Below are 22177 nucleotides of genomic sequence, written 5' to 3'. Positions count from 1 at the left end.
AATTGGTTTTATGTTCCTTTAACTTACAGATTTCCCCATTTCATTGGTTGTGACGTACAAACAAGTAAATTGAGTATAGAGATCTTGGTTTTATTTGGCATCTTGCACACTCAAAGTATCCCAAAGCTGTTTACAAAGTAATGAGTAATTCAGTGACTGTGGAGGCAAACAAGCACTCATCATGTGCTCACCAAAAGCTCACAAAGCCTTGAAATAATCATTATAATGAAAGAGGGAATTTTTGGCCAAGACACGGCCACTTACCTCCATTCTTTTAAAAATGTCTCACGGGATTTTTAACTTGCCTTTGGAGAGCTGCAGAGCCCTGATTAGTCCTTAGCCAGGCAAAACTCTTTAGATGTGAACAAGGATGATTTTTGGCTGAAATCTAATTACTTATCATTATGATTGTGGTAGTGCCCAAAAGCCCCAAGCAGGACTGGGGTTCCACTTTACAATGTACAAACACATTGTCCTTGCCCGGAGAACTTACTATCTACTTTAAGACAAGATGTAACAAGTGATTGTAACACACAATGAGGGCACAGATGTGAGGGAAGACAAGGGTAATAGGAATAGCAGCACATGGGTTACATACATTACTTATGGCCATAGCCAATGGTTCTGAATAAGTTTCTTCAAAAGCATAAATGCACTGGTTTTCTTTATCAGTTGGCAATTTCCTGTAAGCATCACTGTTTCCAGTCTTAATCCAATCATACAGCTAAACAATACTCAGGTTTACTACTTTGTCTGAAATGGTTAGGTTCTGGCATTCCTATACTGAGACAATACCCCTTTTGATTATTGACATATATGGCCAGTTGCACCAGTGTATTTGAGGAGAGAATTTGGCCTATTGTATTTGAGGTTGAGTATTTCCCTGAGCATTAATATTAAGTGACACATTGATTACTGATCTGATGAAATATTCATTCTCACATTTCCATATTACATGCTGTGATCTTGTTTAGGAATCTTTCGTGTGGACTTGTTTAGAAAAATGATCCTTGATTCAGTAACCCAAGAACATAAAACAGGGTAACACTTTAAATGATGTTCCTTGAGCTTTAATTTGGATACAATAAACCAGTTTTTGTCATGTTTATTAAATTCAGCTGACTTTTAAATGAGCACCCTCTGAAGCTCATGAATATGCAGATTGTAAGTCTGGTTGGTATAGAATGAAACCCAAAATTACATTAGCGCTAAATGTGTAATTACATTTTGAATAATCAGTTAACAAGTATTCTAATTAGCATTTAACAAGAGAGCTATGTGGTAACAGGTTAGATATTGCTCTTCACCAGGGGTTGCAGTAGTCAGTTGTGTTTAAGAGGCTGAAAATGAGGCCTGTAGTGCACCCGAAGAATGTGCTCTGGGGTCTGCTCACATCCACACATACAAACAGGGAGACAGAATACCTCAATGATTGCTTGATTCAAAGCCCATGGATGTCAATGGCAAGACTCCTATTCAGGGGCAGATTTACTGCGAACCATACCGTGCCCTGGCACGGGGCCCCCCAACAACAGGGGCCCCAGGGCGGGCACTCGGGCAGCCCGCTCCGTGGGGTGGGACTACGGGGGCAAAAACTATGGAGGGCAGAAGAGCAGGGAGGGAGGCTCACCTGCAGCCTCAGGGGAGCAGGTGGGAGGTACAGGTGGCAATGAGCGCTGTGAACGTGGGCTGGAGGATGCAGGAGGAGCACAGGGCAGCCGTGCAGCCGGCTGGAGTAGGGTGACCAGACAGCAAGTGTGAAAAAATCAGGACGGGGGTGGGGGATAATAGGAGCCTATTTAAAAAAACAAAAAAACAAATCAGGACTGTCCCTATAAAACCAGGACATCTGGTCACCCCCCTAGGCTGGAGAGAAGTGGTGCTTTGAAGGGGAAACCAGAGCAAAAAAAAGCCGAGTCCTGCCAGCTGAACAAAAAAAATCCCAGTGCTGCCGGCGGATATTGGGACAGTCCGGATTTTATCGGGACGTCTGGTCACCCTAGTGGCTGCCCCCGCTCCTCCTGAGTCCTCCGGCCTGCGCCACTCACCGCTGCCTGGTGAGCAGCAGCTGGGTGCAGCCCATGGGGGAGGGGGATGGCTGGGGGATGGGGCTGGCCGCAGGAGCCGGCGCAGAGCCCGCGGGAGGCCAGCAGAGATGAGTGCGTGGAGGCAGCAGGGCGCTCATGTGACTGCCGATGGAACCGTGCCCCCCTCACCTTCAGGTGGGTGTTCAGTACTGTTCTCGTTCACCCCTGCCAGTGCAGCCCAAGAGAGCAGAATGCAACTCTTCATGCAGACAAATGTTTGAACATAAGAAAATACCTAATGTGGGAAGGATACAACAAAAGTCATTGATTCCATGCTTGGCAGTGCAGAACAGTGGCTCCTGGCCCCACAGCCTGACTTACTTGGAGTTTTTTCAGAGAACAGTGTGCATCCTTCCTACGACTAAACTGATTGTCTTAGGGTTTGTCTACACTGGCACTTTACGGTGCTGCAACTTTCTCGCTCAGGGGTGTGAAAAAAGTGGCTCCCACGGGCTCCCAGCGCCGGTGGCTATTCCCCTCGTGGAGGTGGGCTTTTTAGAACACTAGGAGAGCTCTCTCCCAGTGCTGTGCTGCGACTACACAAGCTGTGGTTTCGCTAGATACAATTGAAAGTGCCTCTTTACCAAATATTACTTATGATGACTTAATTGATGATTTTGTAAAGAAAAAGTGTAGAAAAAAAGCTATCTGAATAAATATTTTTTTTCAAATTGAATAAGTTTCTTCAGAGGAAATTAACTTTTATTTTTCCAGTCATACATTATCTATACTTTTTATTTTTACACATTTTTCACGTTAGCGTAATGCAAATAGAAGCTTTCATCTAGACCAGAAGTTCTCAAGCTGTGGTCAGAGAACTCCATTCAGGTGGACCGAGGAAAGGTTATTACGTTTTTTTTTTTATAAAGTGCTCTTATCCAAGGCACTTTGCAATAGTTAGCTAATGGTACAAACAATATTTGGAAAGATCATTAAGTGGTCCGCCGAGACCCTCAGCACTTTTCAAGTGGTCTGTGAAAAAAAAGTTAGACTACAAAAACAATCAAGGTACCTCTCATTATTTTCATTTACTTCCTATTGCTTATAATATAGAATGAGGATTAAGAAAAAAATAATGAAAAACTGGGTGCAGGGGAGATAAGAGAGAATGTTCTTTTTCTTGGTCCCGTGGGGGGACCCCAAAATGAAGTTGAGCACAGGGCCTAACTCTAAATCTGCCACTGCTCCCACTGACTTCAATGGGCTTTGGATCAGGCACCTAGTTAGTGGACTGCAGGTCGGAAGCCAGTGCTGTTCTGGTAACTACCAATGACTCACCATGTTACCTGGGGCAAAACACTTCAATTTCCCCATCAGTAAAATGGTGACAATAATACTTATTCATCATGACAAAATGCTTTGAGAGGCATGGATGGAAGACACAATTGCAAAATACCATTATTAATTGTGAGGGGGAATGTGGTCTAACATGGGAGACTGTGAGTCAGGAGATCTGGTTTCTCTTCCTGGCTTTGTTGTTAACTGACTTGGGCAATTTCAATGGAAGTTATGAGTGGCCCACACCTCTCAAATTTGCAGTCTTAATCTGTACAGTTTAATGTCCTACCTGCTCTTTCTGATATTGTATCTGAGAATTCAGAATAAATTGTGTGTTCTCTATTAAAGTGGCCATAAATATCTTAATATTATTTTTTTCAGATTTGGTGTATTTATAATAATATGAAATGTTGAGCTTATATATTTTCCCTATATTGTTACATTTCAACCTATGGTATTTTCACTTGCTCAGTTGCTTTTCAAATCAAATTAATGTTTGCACTGATTTTTTTTGTCGACGTTTGATTTGCCCTCCAACTTAAGTATTCTAAACCTTTTAGCCTAATAGATTTTTAATAAATTGATTCAAATGAAAAGCATTGTGACTATGTGCTTACAGGTCCTCCTACATAAATAAGGGGCCTGCGGTTGTTTCCACTGAAGTCAGTGCCTGAGGTTATAATTTTGAATGTTGAGGAAATTAACATATTTTAAAGTAGTGAGTTAAAAAGAATGAATTGTTGCATCGGTGAAAATAACACATCTATATTAGATCTGACTGTTGATATAGTGCTGGGACAGCAGTCCAGGAGAGCAGCAGCTAAAAGTTAAATCAAACCTGGTGGTAGAGGCAGGCACTAGAGGGCACAAAGAAATGCACAAGAGGAAGAATATACATGAAGGGGTCACAGGCCCTGGAGAGAGCAGCTGTTTGCTAGAAGTGTGAAGGCTGAAGATGGGATTCTTGAGAGCAGCAGACCAGGCAAAACATTTGTTATAGTGAAATTATAGTATGCTGCATTATATAAAAACTTTTGAAGTGATAATCAAGATAGCCCAGTACAGACAGTTTGATAAGAAGTGTGAGCATACTTACAAGGGGAGATAGATTCAATGTTTGTAATGGCTCAGCCATTCCCAGTCCTTATTCAAACCGGAGTTGATTGTGTCTAGTTTGCATATCAATTCCAGCTCAGCAGTCTCTCGTTGGAGTCTGTTTTTGAAGTTTTTCTGTTGTAATATAGCCACCCGCAGGTCTGTCACTGAATGACCAGACAGGTTAAACTGTCTGTACTGGGCTAGCTTGATTATCACTTCAAAAGGTTTTTTTTTTTTTCTCTTAATTAATTGGCCTCTCAGAGTTGGTAAGACAACTCCCACCTGTTTATGCTCTCTGTATGTGTGTATATATATCTCCTCAATATATGTTCCATTCTATATGCATCCGAAGAAGTGGGCTGTAGTCCACGAAAGCTTATGCTCTAATAAATTTGTTAGTCTCTAAGGTGCCACAAGTACTCCTGTTCTTCCTTTAGACAGGTTAAAGTGTTCTCCCACTGGTTTTTGAGTGGGAGAACACTTTAGTGTTCTTAGTTAAGTGTATTCACAAACAGCATGCTGTACGCAAAGTTCATCTTGATTAAAATGATCCCATGAAAATATATCTTATTCCTCAGTAATTCCATAAAATTTGGTTTAGCAAAAGTCATCATTACAGGAAATTTAGTTATTTGTGCCTTCCTACTCTATGGCTGATATAAACCCAGTTTGTAGGTGATGAGTCTCTAAAAGCTGATCCTTAATAGCTGACAGGAAACAGCTTCACCAAAGAGCTGCTTCTTGTCCCCAAGTGGCTGCCACTGCTGGAGGAAGGAGAGAGAGTCTCTATTTGTCTGAAGAGATGTTGCACAATTTTCCTTTCCTTCTTTTACATCATTTTAATTCCATTGGGGTTGATTCTTCACTGCCTTGCACTTTGTCCAGTTATTTATGCCTATGCACAGTGGGTGTGAAACACTAGCATTCTAGTCTGGCTTTGTTCCAGATCCACTTTCCATTCATCTTTGTCAAGGTGTAGACAAATGTATAAGGTGCAAGGTAGTGGGGAACTGGGTCCAGAGTTACTCCTGATTTATACTGAGGTAACAGAAAGTTCTGGGCCCAGGAGCTCCCTGGTAGAGTGTGCACTTTTCCCAGGGTTCTCCTCTAACACAACTCTGAACCTGATTCTTTCCTGCCTGACACCGTGTGTAGTCATTTGCACCTGTGCACCGCAAGTGCCACGTAGGTGTAAAATGCTACCAATCCAAATTCTGCAATCACTTATTAGCAAGGCTATGATTCTGTCACAAGGGTCATAGAGTCCATGATTTTAAGAGATGTCTGAGAGTTCGGGCTTCACCCCCAGGCAGTGAGGCTTGTGCTTCAACCCCAGGTGGCAGGGCTCCGGCTTCAGCTTCAGTCCCAGCGGCAGGCTTTGGGTTTGGGCGTCAGTCCCGGGCAGCGGGGGGCGGCTTCAGCCCTGGGCAGCGGGGGTTGGGGAGGGAATGCCATCTCCACCCCGACTCACCTCAGCAGGCCACCCAGCCTTTGGGTCAGTGTCAACACCTGTACATTACACTGTAATACTTTATTGTTAAATTGTTACACATTTTTTGTGGCTGTGACCAAACCCTCATTTTGTACATTTTTACCATGACTGTTCCATGAATTTTGCCTAATTTTACAGTGACAAAATCGTATCCGTACTTATTAGCATTACAAACCTCACTTTACTTAGTTATAAATGGCTATGCCACATGTGAGCAGTGGGAGAATCAGGCCCAAATTTTCGCCTTCTCCTCTAGAGCTCTCTGAAAGCAAAGAGGGAGTCATGACTCAGCCAACTCTTGGACTCCAGCTTAACAGGGCCTTACAAAAATATACCCCCCTGATAGGAAAGTTAGTGCATACTACCTGCACAAGTCCCCAAAGACTTTCTGGAAGCCAATTGATACTCTCCTCATTCTTTACTTCTTGCTACCTTTGCTCAGAATGTAACAAGGTACGAAAATTCTGACATTAGGACATGTGGTATGGTACAGATTGTCCCAGATGGATGGGATTTGCCTCCCTAGAAAGTGAGCAAGAAGTATGGTTATTCATGCATCACTCAAGCATATGGATCTCCTTATAGAAAAATCTCATAGTCCTCATGATATTCCCTGAGGGCTGTGTATTAGTTTCTGTCCCCTCTCTTTCCTCCTGACAGCACCCAGCTGGAGTCATGTTGCCAAAACTTCCTGACCTGCATATGATCTTTCCTCTACTGAGTGGGTTTGCTGACATGTGGGGATCTTCAGGAATTAGTGCTAGCAGGTTTGGCATTAATTCCCGTAGTTTCTTATGGGTTTGTCATGGGGATGATACCACATACAGCCACACTTCCCTATCTTTATCTCCTTCTTCTGCAGCCATGAACCCTTAGGCTTAGGGAGCCCCAAGGGCATACTCTTCACAAGGAAAATTCACCCCAAAAGACTGATGTTTCGGGGAGTCATGAGCATGTGGAAATGTGAGGTTAGAATGGAAACTATTTTACAGGTGTAAGTGGGCACTGCTAGGAACCTGCTATAATACACAAACTATTTAAAACTCTTTAAGTACCAAATGAAAGTTACGACCTAGAGCTTTTCTCCTTTATTTCCCCCCCTCTGCAATAAAATAAATGATGTCCAGGTTTTTTCAATTTCCTTTCTTCTTTTTGTTTGCCTTTTTCTTCCTTTTGCCATTCCAACTGCTCCAAAGTAGAGGAAGTTTTGAAAAGTTACAGATAGCAGGGAAAAAAGAAAAGGGAAAAAGGGGAAAAAACCCTAAAAACAAACAAACATCTTTCATTCTATTGGCATAATTGGCAGAAAGGAAAAGGAGGAAATACAAAAATTCAAAATTTCAACATTCAGATGTTTTGATGTGGGAGGAAAAACAGAGTGGTATTTTTTTAAAATAAAATTAAAAGACTCTTGTGAAAGTTTTCAGTTTTGAAAAAAGGCCATTTTCTTTGGAAAAAAAAGCTTTGAATGAAAATTTTGACCAGCTCTAGTAACTATGGATGAGAGAGAATAATAGAAATACTCTTCCATACAAATGTATGGGTTGTATCAAATTAAATAGCGCTTCAGCTTGTCCTTTTGCCTAAGATCAAGGGCCCAGTTCTGTTACCATAGAAACCAGTGGGAGTCCAGTGTATTATCAATTTAATGTCTTATATATCCTCTATCTAGGGATTAAATCCTGGACTGGGAATGGGATGAAATCAGTGATTTAACAGGTCTCTTAAAACTCTTACAGCAGACTGTACAACTTCATTGTTTCAGGAGTGTTATAACACATATACCAAGTGCCATCTTCTGGTGATGAAATTTTTGCAGCACCAGTCAATGTCATGACACTGATTTTTTTCGGGAGCCAGAATGAGTGATGCTGCTTGGGATTATGCCTAGCATATAATTAAAAAAATATATAACCTTGAAATGCAATGAAAACCATTAGCCAATCAGATACGTTAAACCAAACATACATCTCTTTTGTTTGCTGATACCGGTAGCCATTTGGTAAAGAGCTCCAAGACATAAAATAAATCAATACGCATCTTAAAATAGTTTAAATGTTTGAATTTATTTACAAATATTGCATAATTACAAACAAAAGAATCTGGAACCAGAAAATGTAATGATTACCATGGGATCTATAAGCTAGTTTGGAAATAAAGGCAGATATATAGTAAACTGATTGCATTTAACTGAGATAGATTTATAATACTTAGCACATATGAAAACCTTTCACCATGTGATCTTAAAACTCTTCTCAACCAATTAATTAATTCTCATAACACCCCTGAGTGGTAGGTAAACATGTGTAGGCCACACGGTGAGGGAGAGTTGAGAGTTGGACCCACAAGTTCTGACATACAGCAGTCTGCTCTATTAGACCAGTAGTTGGGCTCTCCAGTGGTGATCCACAGAGCACTCCCATGTGATCTGCAGCATTACTTCTGTCACTAAGGTGAAGCAAACATCGCTCTTCAACCAGTGATAGTTGCTGCTAATTGTAGTCTGTTCTAGAAGTCTGAGCTTTTATTTGACTAACTGAATCTATAATAAAGAACAGCAAAAAGCAAGTTTCTTTTATACAGCTGCTCCATGTCTTTCTATAGCGGGTGACTGCTGTTCATTCAATTGTGATCAAATCTGCAGAGGACATCAAACTGGGAGGCTAGAACCAAAAGCAGTTGGAATTGCAAGCAACGAGGAGAGAACAGTAGTAATAAATGGAAAGCTCTATACCCATGGACAGGAATTAAACAGCACAAATACAAAATGCAGAGATATTACCTAGCAGCTGCACTTATTGCATGAAAGTGAGTTTATTTTCCTCTGGCTCCTTAATATTGCCTTTATCACATTTTCATGTAATCCAGCACTATAGGTGCTGCTGGGAGGTATGGGGATCTGATGTAAGTGGGTAGGTGATCCTCAACATGATCTTTATCTTAAGAAATTATTAATAGTATGAAAGAGTTTGAGAAGCACTGCACTAGACCTTTGCATGAAATTAAACACACCTCTGAGTAGAACAATATGAAAGAGGCTCCCAGGTTTACATAATGCTATAATATTGTAAGATGTGCTTATAAATAGATAGATAGATAGATAGATATACTTACTAGCAATATAGTCCAGTAACTGGATATCCATTACTGATGTTATTTTTATACTTTTTCTTACTAAAATGTAACACAATTTTTCTGTAAACCTTTTGCATTGGTCTGATGTGAAACTCTCAAGGTTTTTAGAATGGTCTTGCTGGGCCTCTCTCTTTGGCTTTTATATAGTTTTGCTCAAGCATTTATTGGCCTGTTTTGCAGATGCCAGCTGTAGTGGGAATGTCAGACATGGTTGGCTGTTGATTTTTCCATTGTTGCTTGTTAGGGAATTGAAAGCATGGCCTGCTTTGGTGTCCAGGCGAGACTGAATGCTCATTGCATTTCACTGAGTTTGCCATCCTATTGAGCTCATAAGGCACAGGATGTTTCCATAGCACTAATTGCTCAGTTTGTAAGGCTCCTTGTTACAACTGTTTTTGCGCTTATTGAGGCATGTGAATCAAACTGGTCTGTGTTTGTTTCATTTTTGTAAACAGTGCCTGCTACAATTCAGGCCGTTCGTCTGGTTATACAGACGTCTAATCGCGGCAGTCTTCCTTCTTTTTCCTCTTCAGTGTAATGGTGCGCATACTAGCTTTACTATTTGCAACAACTTGTCACCATTTTCATTCTCAATTCAATATTTGGGAGACTGGATGCTAATGTCTTTCACATCCCCTCCTTTTTTGAAAAATCAGGAACAGTTTTGTTCTGCATAATCTTAATTATTTTGTTTGCAAATGTGGTGGTTTGACACACCATGGATTGAACCCAGGACCTCCAGAGCTAAAAGTGTGAGCTCTACAAGAATGAATAGCCTTTGTGGATTGCCACAGAGATGGACATGCAAAACAAGCTCATCGCACACAAGCCTTTATTCACCTCTGATTTTGGTTCTTGAGTCATTACTAGCAGGAACGAGGAATATTTTGCTTTCCAGCTTTCACCTGCTTGACTGTAAATCTTCACTGAAATTTCCTTTTCCTCATGAAAATAATTCTTGCCCTGCTTCCTGCACTGGGAAGGAAATAAAATAATAAAACATTGCAATTGCTATAATCAGTATTGGAGAAAAAAACAATATACATATACCATAAACAAGTCTCAGCATTGCAAGGGGGCATAACTATTTCTTCTCACTGCATTCTCCAACAGCCCAAGTTGATACAGGAGTTCAGAGGGTATCCATTTAGTCATTCACCCGATCCCTTCATCAAACAGAGGGAGGGGTCTGATTGGGAAACTGCAGGCATTAGCAATATTAACATGAGGATGATCTTACATTTAACGTCTTTCAAATGGAGCCGAGCCTTTCACCTGTTTGCTTTCTTTACCAAGAAATGTTCAGCACAGCAAGGCTTTCACTGGCTGCTTTAGGGATGGGAGGAGAATTAGAGTTGTGCCAGTCTGTCAAGTTGCCTCTGATGTGCCGACTTCCCTATTTATAGGTGGAAACGGATCTCATGATCTGCAATAGGCATCAGCTTAGTACAAGCTATTTCTAGGTAACATGCAAGGGACTTGTGGTAGAAATTCAGTAAGTTACTAAAGGTTTTTGAGCAGATTTTCCATTTCCGAGGTGAAACCACAGGAGAAGAGCATGTGGCCCTTGAATTTCTGTAATAACAAAAAATGTTTATTTCTAGAGTTCCCTACGTCTTGAAGGCCTTTGAAAAATTTAGTAAAATGAGTACAAAAATAGACATAAAAAATCAAAGGAAATCTAACCTAAAATAGTCAGTAAAGAGACAAAAATATCCAAACACATGCACAACTTATCCCCTGTTATACTTTTATTATTACTGTTTCTCTTATCTAATTTCTGTACTATGGAATATGCAATGAAATCATTTAATCCAATATGCTACAAACCCTAGGTAAAAACTTCAGCTAGTATTATTCAAGTTCTTTCTTCAGAGTTTTCATTTTTCATTTCAGACAGTGGCATGGGTATCCTGGGGTTTACTTCAGTTACACTAGAAAAAAAAGCTATAAAAGAAACCTGAAAGTTCAGAGAAGGTTTCTCTGCTCAGTTGGGGACTCCAGCTGCTTGGACCATGCCTGGCCCTACCACAAGCGATTAAAAAAAAATCCTTCTAGGCAGTGTTCCTAATGAAGTGTCATTGGAACATTTTGACTTATACAGTGCATTCCAAGATACAAGTTCTGACCACTAGCCAAAGTCTGTTCGGTTCATTCTGCTCTCAGATACTGTGTTGTGATGACTTCTGTGCCTGTGAATGCATCAACTGCTCTGAAATGGAATCTAAACTTGTGTCTGGTGAACTAATGATGGGCTATCAGAGGAATAGCCATATTTAACATTCTTATACCTCCCCCAAAAATAAAAAAAATGCTGTCTGAGAACTTGATACTGAACTGCACTATTCAGTACAGCTGGTTTTGTACCCCTATCAGCCAATTTTTCTAAAGATGATATTGATTATTTTTTAAAATAGGTAATTTATTGGTTACTCCATGCATATTCAGTCAGCAGCAATGTGATACATTAACACAAAGGATGTTACATTTTTACCTCTCTGGGTTTTAAACAAAACTAAACCAAAGGGGTCCAGTGTTTCAGTCCATATGGGTCCTGTGGATTCTCCAAAATTATATACAGGGGAGTTAAGAGTTCTGTAAGTTAGTCCATGGTGAGATATAATGAAATCTTCTCTGAATCTTCTTGCATGGTATCTGGGCAGGAGGGAAGCCATTCTGCATAAAACTCTTCCTCTTTGTCTCTGGAGAGAGACATCCCTTTTAAAATTATATTTCAATCCAAGTCTGCAGCCCTGGGGAGAAAGAAGACACCCGAAGCTGCATATTAAATATGTACAATTATTAAACAGGAAGTTCTAATAACTCTTTGATTTACATTTGACCGACCCTTCAAAACAGTACAATTTCCAATGATGTGGTATTTTGGGAAGGTAAATCTTCAATGTGAGATTTAACATGGCTGAGGGGCAATTAGGGATAGTTTAAAAATGCTTTTATCCAAAAGCGTGTATCAACAAGATGTGGCCAATTATCATATTGTTTGCTGTACTCCTGCCCCTTGTCTACTTGTTTGTCTTAGAATTTGTTTTCCTGAGTTTTCTTTGACCACTGCTAATCTGAGAGACCAGTGACAGTTTTAGGGACTGAAGCCACTGGTGCTAGCCATCAATGGTCTGTACTAATGTCTCTCAATTAGCAGGGAGTGACCCACAGGTGAGTCATGAGGGCACACCTGCTGGGCTCTACACACTTCAATATACAATGGGTGCTAAGATCCAGTGGGAGGGAAGAAGCATCTTTGCTCCCTCCCTATGGTCACTCTATTGCTCTGCTCACCCTTGCCCTACCCAACTCTGCGGCAGCTCCCTCCTCAGACAGTGCTCAGCTCCATCAGAAGCAGCACTTCAAAATGCCATGGAGTAGCTTTCTCCAGAGCTGATTGTAGGGCGGAGGAGGGATTGGGGGAGCGGGAGGAGAAGGAAGCACCTAACAGACCTCCAGCGTCCCTCAGCCAGCACACCTTCCTCAGCACCCAGTGAGTCCCATTCTATCCAGCTACCTTCACACCCAGTATGCACATATAGCAGGTAAAATTGCAAAGAGAATCTCCACTAGTCCTACCTTCTCCCATGTCCTTTAAAGAAAGCTGTTAGAATTTAGGAACCTAATGTGGGCTACCACAGTCAGCATGTCTGCACAGTGCAGTTTGGCCAAATATTGTAAATTAGTTGTACTCTGACTGCCTAGCTGTTGTTGAGGGTAACTACACTGATACCTCTTAAAATGACATTTCTTCACTTTCTGAGTACAGAAACTGCCAGTCCTCATCTTTGAGGGTAATTAGCAGATCAGGTTACTCACTTGCTACTTGTGGGTAGAGGCAGCTAATGGTATTACATTGCCCACACGGTTCTGAAGCTTGTTCAAAATCCTTAGAAAATAATCTCAACCAGGATATTTTCAGATTTTGTTTTATGAACTAGAAGGAGTGAACACCATCATAAATGCCAGCACTTAATACTGAGTGCTAAGAATAATGGTAATATATAGTCATTTATGTTAATACTATCACATTATCTTGTGATAGCTGTGCAATTAACATGAGTCACCACTGTACCAAAATCTCTTTTGTCTCCAAGGCCTCCACAAATATGCTGCATGCACTGTCTGCACGGTTGCATGGGAGCAAGGGCTGCTTTTTGTAATTGTGTCCTTTAAATATTCAGAGAGCCCCAGAACTGCATGAGCTGTCAAAGCATGGAACAGACTGCTGGAGCTTTGCTAATGGAGGAACATAAATGCTGTAAGCGTGTGCACCCAAATTTACTTCCAGAAGAGACAACGCTTTCCTGGATGACAGCTGCTGACCCGGAAAGCATTATTTCCTGGGGGAAAATTAAATTGTTAGGTAATAATTTGCATTCTGCTTGTTGTACACCATGAATCCAAACTCAGATACACTATGTTACATTGACATTATTCAAAATGGCATCATTTATTGTTTTCCAGAGAGGCTAGGGAATAAAATACCCAGCACTCATGTATGTGATGACACTGGAACATTTCAAAATAGAGGGAGTTCTGCATCTGACAAATGAGCAACCCAGCTTTAAAAAAAGTCCAGTATATCAAAAATAATAACGCAAAGAAATTATAATCAGTGGGGAAAAAGCTGGCCTAAGAAACCAAAACCTGTTTCTAAAGCCGAATGGAGCCCTTTTAGACAAACATTTGATAAAGAATAGACCCACTGTCACTCGTGTGCCAAAATATATGAATGTATCAGTGTTTGGTCAGAGAGGTTATATGATGAATGTAGAAGAAAAATGAAAAAGAAGAACTGACATTGCTTGAAGTTTGCATCTCCCCCTTCCTTCCCCTTCCCTCTAAAATAAAGGGCCTGACTCTCATTTGCATTAAGGCTATTTTACACTGTTCTGGCAGTGTAAAGGGGCCTTAATATGGGAGAAAATTATACTAGTCTCACTTGAAGACCCTTTTACACTGCCAGAGCAATGTAAAGTGGTCTTTATATAGATATGAGAATTGGGCTCAACCCTTGAATGATGTAATATCTTAAAGAGATCACATATGAAGAAACTAACATTCAGAATGTTCAGTTTCTAACGTTCAGTCAAAAAACTAATTATCTCCTGTGGTCTCAGAGAACCTCGGGACAATATTATGTTAGAGTCAGATAAATATTAAATAGGGAGTGGTAAATATATACTAGAGAGGTTTAACTATAATCTTCTGAATTTACACAGTACTGTCTCTCCATTTAGGAATTCCAAGTAGAAGAACGACTCTCCACAGTGTGATAGTTTGTGACATCCCACACCCTTCCTCCCCTGAAGAAATAAACGTAAATGATGAAATCAGGAATGCAGAAATAAATGTGTTATTTCCACCACTGATGATGCCATCATGCACTTGTTACCAGACTTGTGAAAATAACAGGATTTACTGTAATCTTTTATGCTTGACTAGTGAGGTATGAAAACTGTCTATCTTATAGCCATATAAACTACAGCTAACCAAACTATGCAAAGGAAATATACAGGATGACTAGGAATTCAAAAAGCATTATGAATACAAGTAATAGGAGCAGAACCGCCGATCATAATATAAGATACAATGGAGCGAGTGCAATGCAAGTGGAAGGAAGTCATAATAATAGGAGCTTGGTGGGGTACAAGCTCTGTGAGATTTGGTGATCTGAAACAGAAGGGGGTTCTGCTAGGTTATGGTTGTGCTGTGCAGCATACTCCTGCGTCGAACCTATAATTTTCCTATTGGAAATGTACTTGGGACCAAAGGGGACTGTAAGAGGGTGGCTTGCCCTTTAAGGGCTGGAGGGCCAGAGCTAGACAACCTTGATTTCAGAATGAGCCAAATCTGAGAGAGATTAGGTGATTGCCCTATAAAGAGCAGCAGGTGGCTGCAATGAGGGGATGGGCAAAGGAAGGAAGGAGGGAGGTAGGTAGGTAGGTTGTAGAGATGTGAAAGGCTCCTGCAGAGACGAACAAGGGAGTGGTGCTAGAGAAGAGCTGCAGTGAACAGAGGAGGCTCCTGCTAGAGACCCTGCCCAAGAGAAGGGTTTAAGTCTGGATGCCAGAACTGAGCTTCAGCCAGGTAAAGCCTGGAAGTACTGAGCCCAGCTTATACTAGAGACCCTGATTGGGAGAAGGGCTTGAGAGCCTGGAAATGAGGGGGCTGAAGAGGACTGAGCTCTACCCAGGTAAAGCCTGAGAGACTTTGAGTTGGGACATAGCTCTGTGAAGAAGGGACTCCCTACTTGAAGGGAGAGAGTGACTGAACTGGGGCTTAGAGGGCCAGTATGTAAGAACTCAATAAATGGGACCACTAGAGAGGAATGCTTTAACTACCTGTGAACTGTGAGATTATTAAGGGGCCCAGAAGAGGGGAGAAATTGGTATCAGGGGACTGTAGTGACCTGTGGCTCAGGCGGTGGCCAGTCCTGTTGCAGGGACCCTTCAAAGATAAATCAGAATAGTTCATTCTTCATAGGAGCACACAGACTTGAACTGAAATAAGAAAAGGTGTGAATAATAAGCAATGTAGTTATTTCAATATGAGTTTTTGTGCAGATAAGTCTAGATCCATCTGGATATTTACACTAACTAGCAGGGATGTCAAGTCTTCTTTCATTTTGTTTTTGTTGGAGGACTTCTTAGAGAACTCAGATCTGCTCTTAATGGATGAGCCTGTGGTGTTGAATCTTTAATAAAGAGAGCTTTTCTCAGGTTTGGGATTTAGCGATGTGTCTACAAAAACTAAGACAAAACCCAATAAGCTGTAAACAGCCCAATTTAAAAATCCATGTACCTTCTTAATCAGGTTGCTCTTCCCAGATGTCATTCTTCTAGTTCTCCAGTCATCCACAGAATCTTGCAGGATAGGCAAGACCTGACTTTCTAAAGTACTACTAAGTAGGAACCACCTCCCCTTGCATTCTTAGGCCTTTTTAATATTTCATGAAGGATAACATAGGGCACAAACCTTTTTCTTTCTTTTGCAGGTCCCCTAAAGCTGCTTAAAATCCATTTAATGGTTGTTGCTGGCTATTGAGAATCAGCCAGTGGCAACATGGCAAGTGTGATGAGAGCCATGCAGCACACAAGACATCCACAGTTGTTTGTGGGCTATATTTCCCTGCCCATTCAACAGCATGAGGGACAAACCCTTCCTTCTTTTCCATTAGCAGGATGAAAAGGAAACTTCATGGGTGGCCTCATTAAAGTCAGTGTTCTTTTTTTCCCATTGATTTCAGCCAGGACTTTACTGGGTGAATTGATAGACAAAAAACTGCATTTTTTTTAAGATAGGAGAAGTATAGTCCTGAGTGACTACTAGGAAAAAACAAACATTTCATATATCCAGGGCTGGCTCTAGGCACCATCAAACCAAGCACGTGCTTGGGGCAGCACAATTGCAGGGGCGGCATTCCGGGGGTGGCAGTTGTACTCTCGGAGGTTCTAATCTAAACGGTTCTAATATAAATGGATTTAACTTTAACAATTACCTGCATGTAATAACTAACCACCAATGAATCAGACTTCAGAGCCTTTATGGATAGCAGAAATAAAACATATGAGCGATCAAACAGAATCACATTATGTCTATGCCACAGCAGCCAAAACACTTTGAAAACTAAGCAAAGACAAGCCTATGAGTAACAGAATTGAAACTCTGAACATTGTGTCCCTAGAAAGCTATTTAAACTGATTTTATAGACTGTGTTTGTCATTTTTTGACAAAACACCACCAGATGGCAGTGCAGGAGAAAGAAAGAAAAGACTTTTGAAGGGCCATGAACACATGTGGCAAGCATACTTGTTTTTATTTATTATTTGGTCACTTTTGGCTACTGAAGTATCGGCTTAATATTTTACTTCTAATACTCTATTGGGGGCAGAACATGCAACCGCCGTACGTTAAACACGATTATCCCTTGTTAAAGGAGTTTTTGTCCTTAGTAGTATTTATTTTGCTCGTTTTGAAGAAGTTATTTTAGAGGGGAAAATAAGTCCTTGAAATCTGAGTTTGTCTCCTCCTGCATATTCAGAAGCCTAAACCCAGACAAAATGTGGGATTGTATGGATAGAATTTCAGCAATGATTTTACTTTACGTGCTTTCCCTCCCTATAAATCAGTGACACTGCACACTATGGAATGTTAGTATTGCAATCCCCTAGCATCTCTGTAATACCCCTCATAATCACAAACAAACTTGGAGGTTTCCTTGGAGATTGCACTAGCTCTGAACAAAGATAAGAAACTGGCATCCATCACTGTTGCCCTGCACCTTCACAGTGCTGGTATAGGCAGCAGGTGCTGCTGGCAATTGCAACTGTGCATTTGGACCTCCCTGTGCAATCTGGTCCTGCTGTCTGTCAAATCGCACACCTACTGGGTACATACTGGCCTGAAAGACAGTACTTTGGTTGCTCCCAGCTCTGCTCCAGGCCCTGATTAAGGCAGGCCTGAGAACAGCAGAAGGGGACTTGGTTACTCATGGCTCTATCCAGCTTCCCAATGCTGGTCAGACCAAGCTGAGAACAGCTGAGGCTGTACCAGCTGCTCTTAGCTCTACCTGGTCCTTCTGTCAGTGCAGCTTGCCCAGAGCAGCACAGGAGGACTCTAAAATAGACTGAAAAATGCAAACTTTATTTAGAAACTTCTGGTCCCTGTGGAAAACAAATAATAAACTCCAAGGGTAGCACATGTGGTTGCATACCCACAGACACAAGCATGTGTCCCCCTCCTCATATAGTTTTGTACTGCTGTACTCCTGAATCACAGTTGGAGCCCCATTGTACAAGACATTTTTCAGATACATAGGAAGACACTCTTCCTACCCCATGAGCAAGCAATCTAAACTGTGTACTTGTGACACAAGAATGTACTTTCTTTATTAAGGGTTGCCATGACACCCTGTCTGCTGCCCCAGCTGCAACTCCCACTCTCCTGAGATCTGCAAAAGAGAACCTAGAGGAAAGGACACTAGTATAAGATGTGCAGCTAAGCTACCCTTTGCCTAAATATGAACAGAATGTGAATGCACACTATATACCATAGACTGGCCACTGCTCCTAGGAGCTGTGCCACCCACAAGCCAGCAGTTGTGTGTGGACATGGAACACTGGGTGCACCTTACACGGGAGCTTAGTATGGGCTCGCTACACCATTGTAACTTACAGTAGTTCACTCTCACCAGTGCTAGTTACAATAGTGCAATTCATAAATGTAGCCTCAGCCTCAAGGTGCATCTGTACTGGGGAAAATGTTTTTTTGCATTGGTTCAGTTCCATGGAGGCTACTGCCCATGGAAGTCCTGCTGCAGATACATTGCAGGCATTTTTATCACTATGGGTTCATCTTCATAGGAAAGTTAACTCACTTTATAAATCAAAGTGCTGGTCCTAACTTGAGTCCCATTCTCTCACACAATTCCTTAACTTGATGGTGCTTTTAACTTGGATTGGCTGCTTCATCAGGGGTAGGGACTACAGCTTGATTTCACAGCTGATGAGTTGTGGTAATGCAGTCAGTGTGCGGTGAATGCAATCACTGCAGCGAAATCACACTGTGCAGCTCAAGTGCGGCTGCTCTCATTCAAGCGAGGCTAACTCAAGAGCAGTTAACTCAAATGTAGATAATTTGAATTAACTCTGCAGTGAAGACATAGCCTATGTCATCTAACTGGGAATCTTTCCCCCATGTTCTCGCTGTTTGGCATTTTCCCTTTGTTTGAGCTTTAATTGAATTTGTATTTTCTGGTGGGACCCAGGCAGATAGAAGGCTACATACGATGAGTACTTTAAATGAACACCAAACTGCAAGGTTGCTTAATTTACAACATAGTCTGGGTCCAAGCTCCTTTTCCAGCTTCCCTGCCACCAATTGGCTCTGTCTAAACCATCCTTGTTTCCCAGGGACTGTGCAGCAGCATCCAGCAGAAAGTGGGCATTCCCTGGGTGCCATTCAAGTGATGGAGCACTCCTGTAACACCCTATGATTGTCTGAATTTAAATACTAAAATGCCGGCACATGGCATCAGGGCCAGCTCCAGGCACCAGTGGAGGAAGCATGTGCCTGGGGCGGCACATGCTAAGGGGCGGCATTCCGTCCATTCTTGGGGTGGCACAGTCTGGGCGGCTTTTTTAATTTTTATTTTTCTGCTTCAGCAGTTCGGGCGGCAGTCTGAGTGGCTTTTTTGTTTTGTTTTTTGCTTGGTTGTGCAAAAATGGTAGAGCCGGCCCTGCATGACATTCAAGAATATGTAGCATAATTCCCGGATTTTGTAAATGGTTTCCTCTGGCTGCCCTTTAAATCATCTCTTAAAATAGGGGAGGCCTGATAGGAGGTTGCATCTGGGTAGCTGTTCAAGTGAAAGCTGAGTAGGATGGAGATTTTTGGAGGGGGTATCTGCTCTGTGGAACACTTAAGCTCCTGTTCCGGTGTGAATTTAATAACTTAATTTGTCTAAGTTAAGCTCAGATGGTGCATAGGAGAAGGACCATCCTGCTCTGCCATCACAGCCATCCAATCTGTCCTGACTCTGCTTTGGCAGAGCTTGTTTGCCATGCTGCAGCACAGTTTCTGCTCCTGGAGGACTGCAAGACATGTGCATCTCCAAATGCCACCCATTCTTTCCTGCATCATCTTTGGTCTCTTTACCGGCTTCCTGATCCTCTCTTCACAAAGCCCCAAGCTTTCTGGATGGCCATCCGTGTGACCCAGCCGGGGACCTGTGTGGCAGTTTTAGAATCATGGGGTCATTTGCATGCCACATAATCATAAGAACACAAGAACGGCTATACTGGGTCAGACCAAAGGTCCATGAAGCCCAGTATCCTGTCCTCTGACAGTGACCAATGGCCAAAGGGAATGAACAGACAGGTTATCATCAAGTGATCCATGCCCTGTCATCCAATCTCAGCTTCTGGCAAACAGAGGCTAGGGACATCATTTCTGCCCATTCTGGCTAATAGCCATTGATGGACCTATCTTCCATGAATCACACCAAGATCCTGTGTATTATGCAAACGTGGAGTGAAGAAGATCAAATGAAAAAGTGAGATGTTAAAAAGAAGAATAAAAATGGGGGTAAAAGCAGCAAAAGGGGAAGCCTCACAAATAAATAGACAAAAGGGAGGTGAGGGAATGAAAGAAATAAGAAATGGTGACATGACAAACAGACATGGATTATCAAGTTATTTAGTTATTTCTCTAGAGAGATGAAAGAGGAATGGAAAATAACTTGTTTCTATGCAGAGTTAACATTAATGATATCTGCTTTACAAGGGTCAAGCTGCATGTCTGAAGGAAGAACAATGAAAAGACTTTTTCCCCTTTGTAAAGTTGAAGTTCATTTGCAATGGGCTCACTAAGTCTCCATTCTTTAAGCCATGATGTTCAGTAAACCACACATTTTTGGAACTGTGCCTGGTTACATTAGTGTGTCAATACTTTGTGTTACATTATGTAACTGGGTGTGCTGCAGTAAGCTCACTGAAGCAGCAAGCTTGCAATATTCCAAAAGACCAACTGAGATTTTCTCCTCTGTGTTGTCTCGACATAACCATTACTTTTAATTAAACCACTGTAAATGAATTTGTTTTATTTTTCCAAACAATATCTGCTACCTATAAAAAGATTCAGGTCATGTTGGTAGGATTTTTAAATGTGCTAGAGAGAGTAATACGGCACCTACTGGGGAAACTACTAGCACAGTGAAAAAGCAGACTCTGTTCTGCAGTATTATGGTACTTGGAGACTGGGGACCAAATTCAACTGTGATGTAAAGCAGGTGGAAACCCCACTGAATTTGGGAGTTGTGCTTCTGTAGGTCAGAAGTGTATTTGGCTTGTGGTCTCCAAATGAACCATGCATCACTATAGTACAGGAGAGGAGCCAGGGTGATGTCATTTGTGTTTAATAATTACATAAGTTGTGGAACCAGGAAGTCCTGTATTAAAGTGTTGTATGAGCCACGCACTTAGGGTCAAGTCCTGCATGGTAAATGCCTTCTGATTGCCACTTAGAACCTCATCTGTTCAGGCACTCAGTTTGTGGCCTGGTCCTGTACAACTGCCTCAGCTAACACAGTATGGCTATATATTTAGATAACAAACACTGCTGCCTTGAAAACCGAGGTTGTAGCTGAGTAAAAGTTTCTGGGCTCAACAACAACAACCACCAGGTGAAGGAGTCATTTTTTGTGAATCCCATTCTATGAAGGCTTTTTCTGTTTTTTCAGAGAGTTGATCTGAATGGAAATAAGTGTTACTGTTTTAATCTGGAACAGGGGAGAAATAAAAATATTTTTTTCTTGCTGGATTGGAGCCTGATCTTTCTCCCATTGAAGTCAATGAGAATGTCACCGCTTCTTCCAATTGGGATTGGGACCTTGGTATTCTACAGAGAGTGATTTCAGAAAATAGAAGACAGCTGGGATGCTAGAGGCTCTCTGTATAAACCGTGTGACATTTGCTTTGTATTGCTCAGGGCAGAGTTTAAGATCCAGAAGTGGGCTACAAATAAAACTGCATAACTCATTTTATTCTCTCTCTCTCTCTCTCTCTCTCACACACACACACACACACACACACACACACACAAGAAAGCACTCAGAAGTTAAATGACAGATTAAGGTTGCCTATACAACCTTAATTTGACCCCTTTGTGCATATGCATAATAATACAGTCTTTAATTACATGATCACAGACTCCCCCCCCCCCCAGGACTTCTGCCTCTTTCAATACACAGAAAGGATGGTGCTCAGTTAGTGAGCAGCTACTCAATATTTTGTTGTGTTCATTGTTCAGTGCATCGTCCAAGGTCTTATTTATTGCACACTACTCAAACTCTGCTCTGATGACAAAATTATTAATTTCCTTAGGGGCTTTCTATGGCGTTCATCAGTAGAGAATCTGAGTGACTGACAAACATTGGATTTATTTTCCCAATACCCCCATGAGTTGAGGGGTTGATATCCTTATTTTACACATGGGGTACTGAGGCAGAGGAGGGTTGTTAGGTGTCCTATTTTGGGTGCCCAATTTGAAACACCTAAGACCTGATTTCAGAGTACTTAGT

The 22177-nt window shown here is 41.6% G+C and overlaps 1 long non-coding RNA gene across 1 annotated transcript in view; it reads right to left on the bottom strand.

Moving 5' to 3' along the window:
- Window positions 1-10813: 10813 nt before the first annotated feature.
- The window catches only part of LOC117871555, a 64110-nt gene continuing 52746 nt past the window's right edge, over window positions 10814-22177 (bottom strand). Inside the window, exon 4 of the long non-coding RNA XR_004644276.1 lies at window positions 10814-11843. This is a non-coding gene — a long non-coding RNA (uncharacterized LOC117871555). The remainder of the gene's footprint in view (window positions 11844-22177) is intronic.

The sequence above is a fragment of the Trachemys scripta genome, chromosome 2 (assembly GCF_013100865.1).
Source record: "Trachemys scripta elegans isolate TJP31775 chromosome 2, CAS_Tse_1.0, whole genome shotgun sequence".
In the NCBI taxonomy this organism is placed as follows: domain Eukaryota; kingdom Metazoa; phylum Chordata; order Testudines; family Emydidae; genus Trachemys; species Trachemys scripta.
This window is presented reverse-complemented; position numbering and strand designations above follow the sequence as displayed.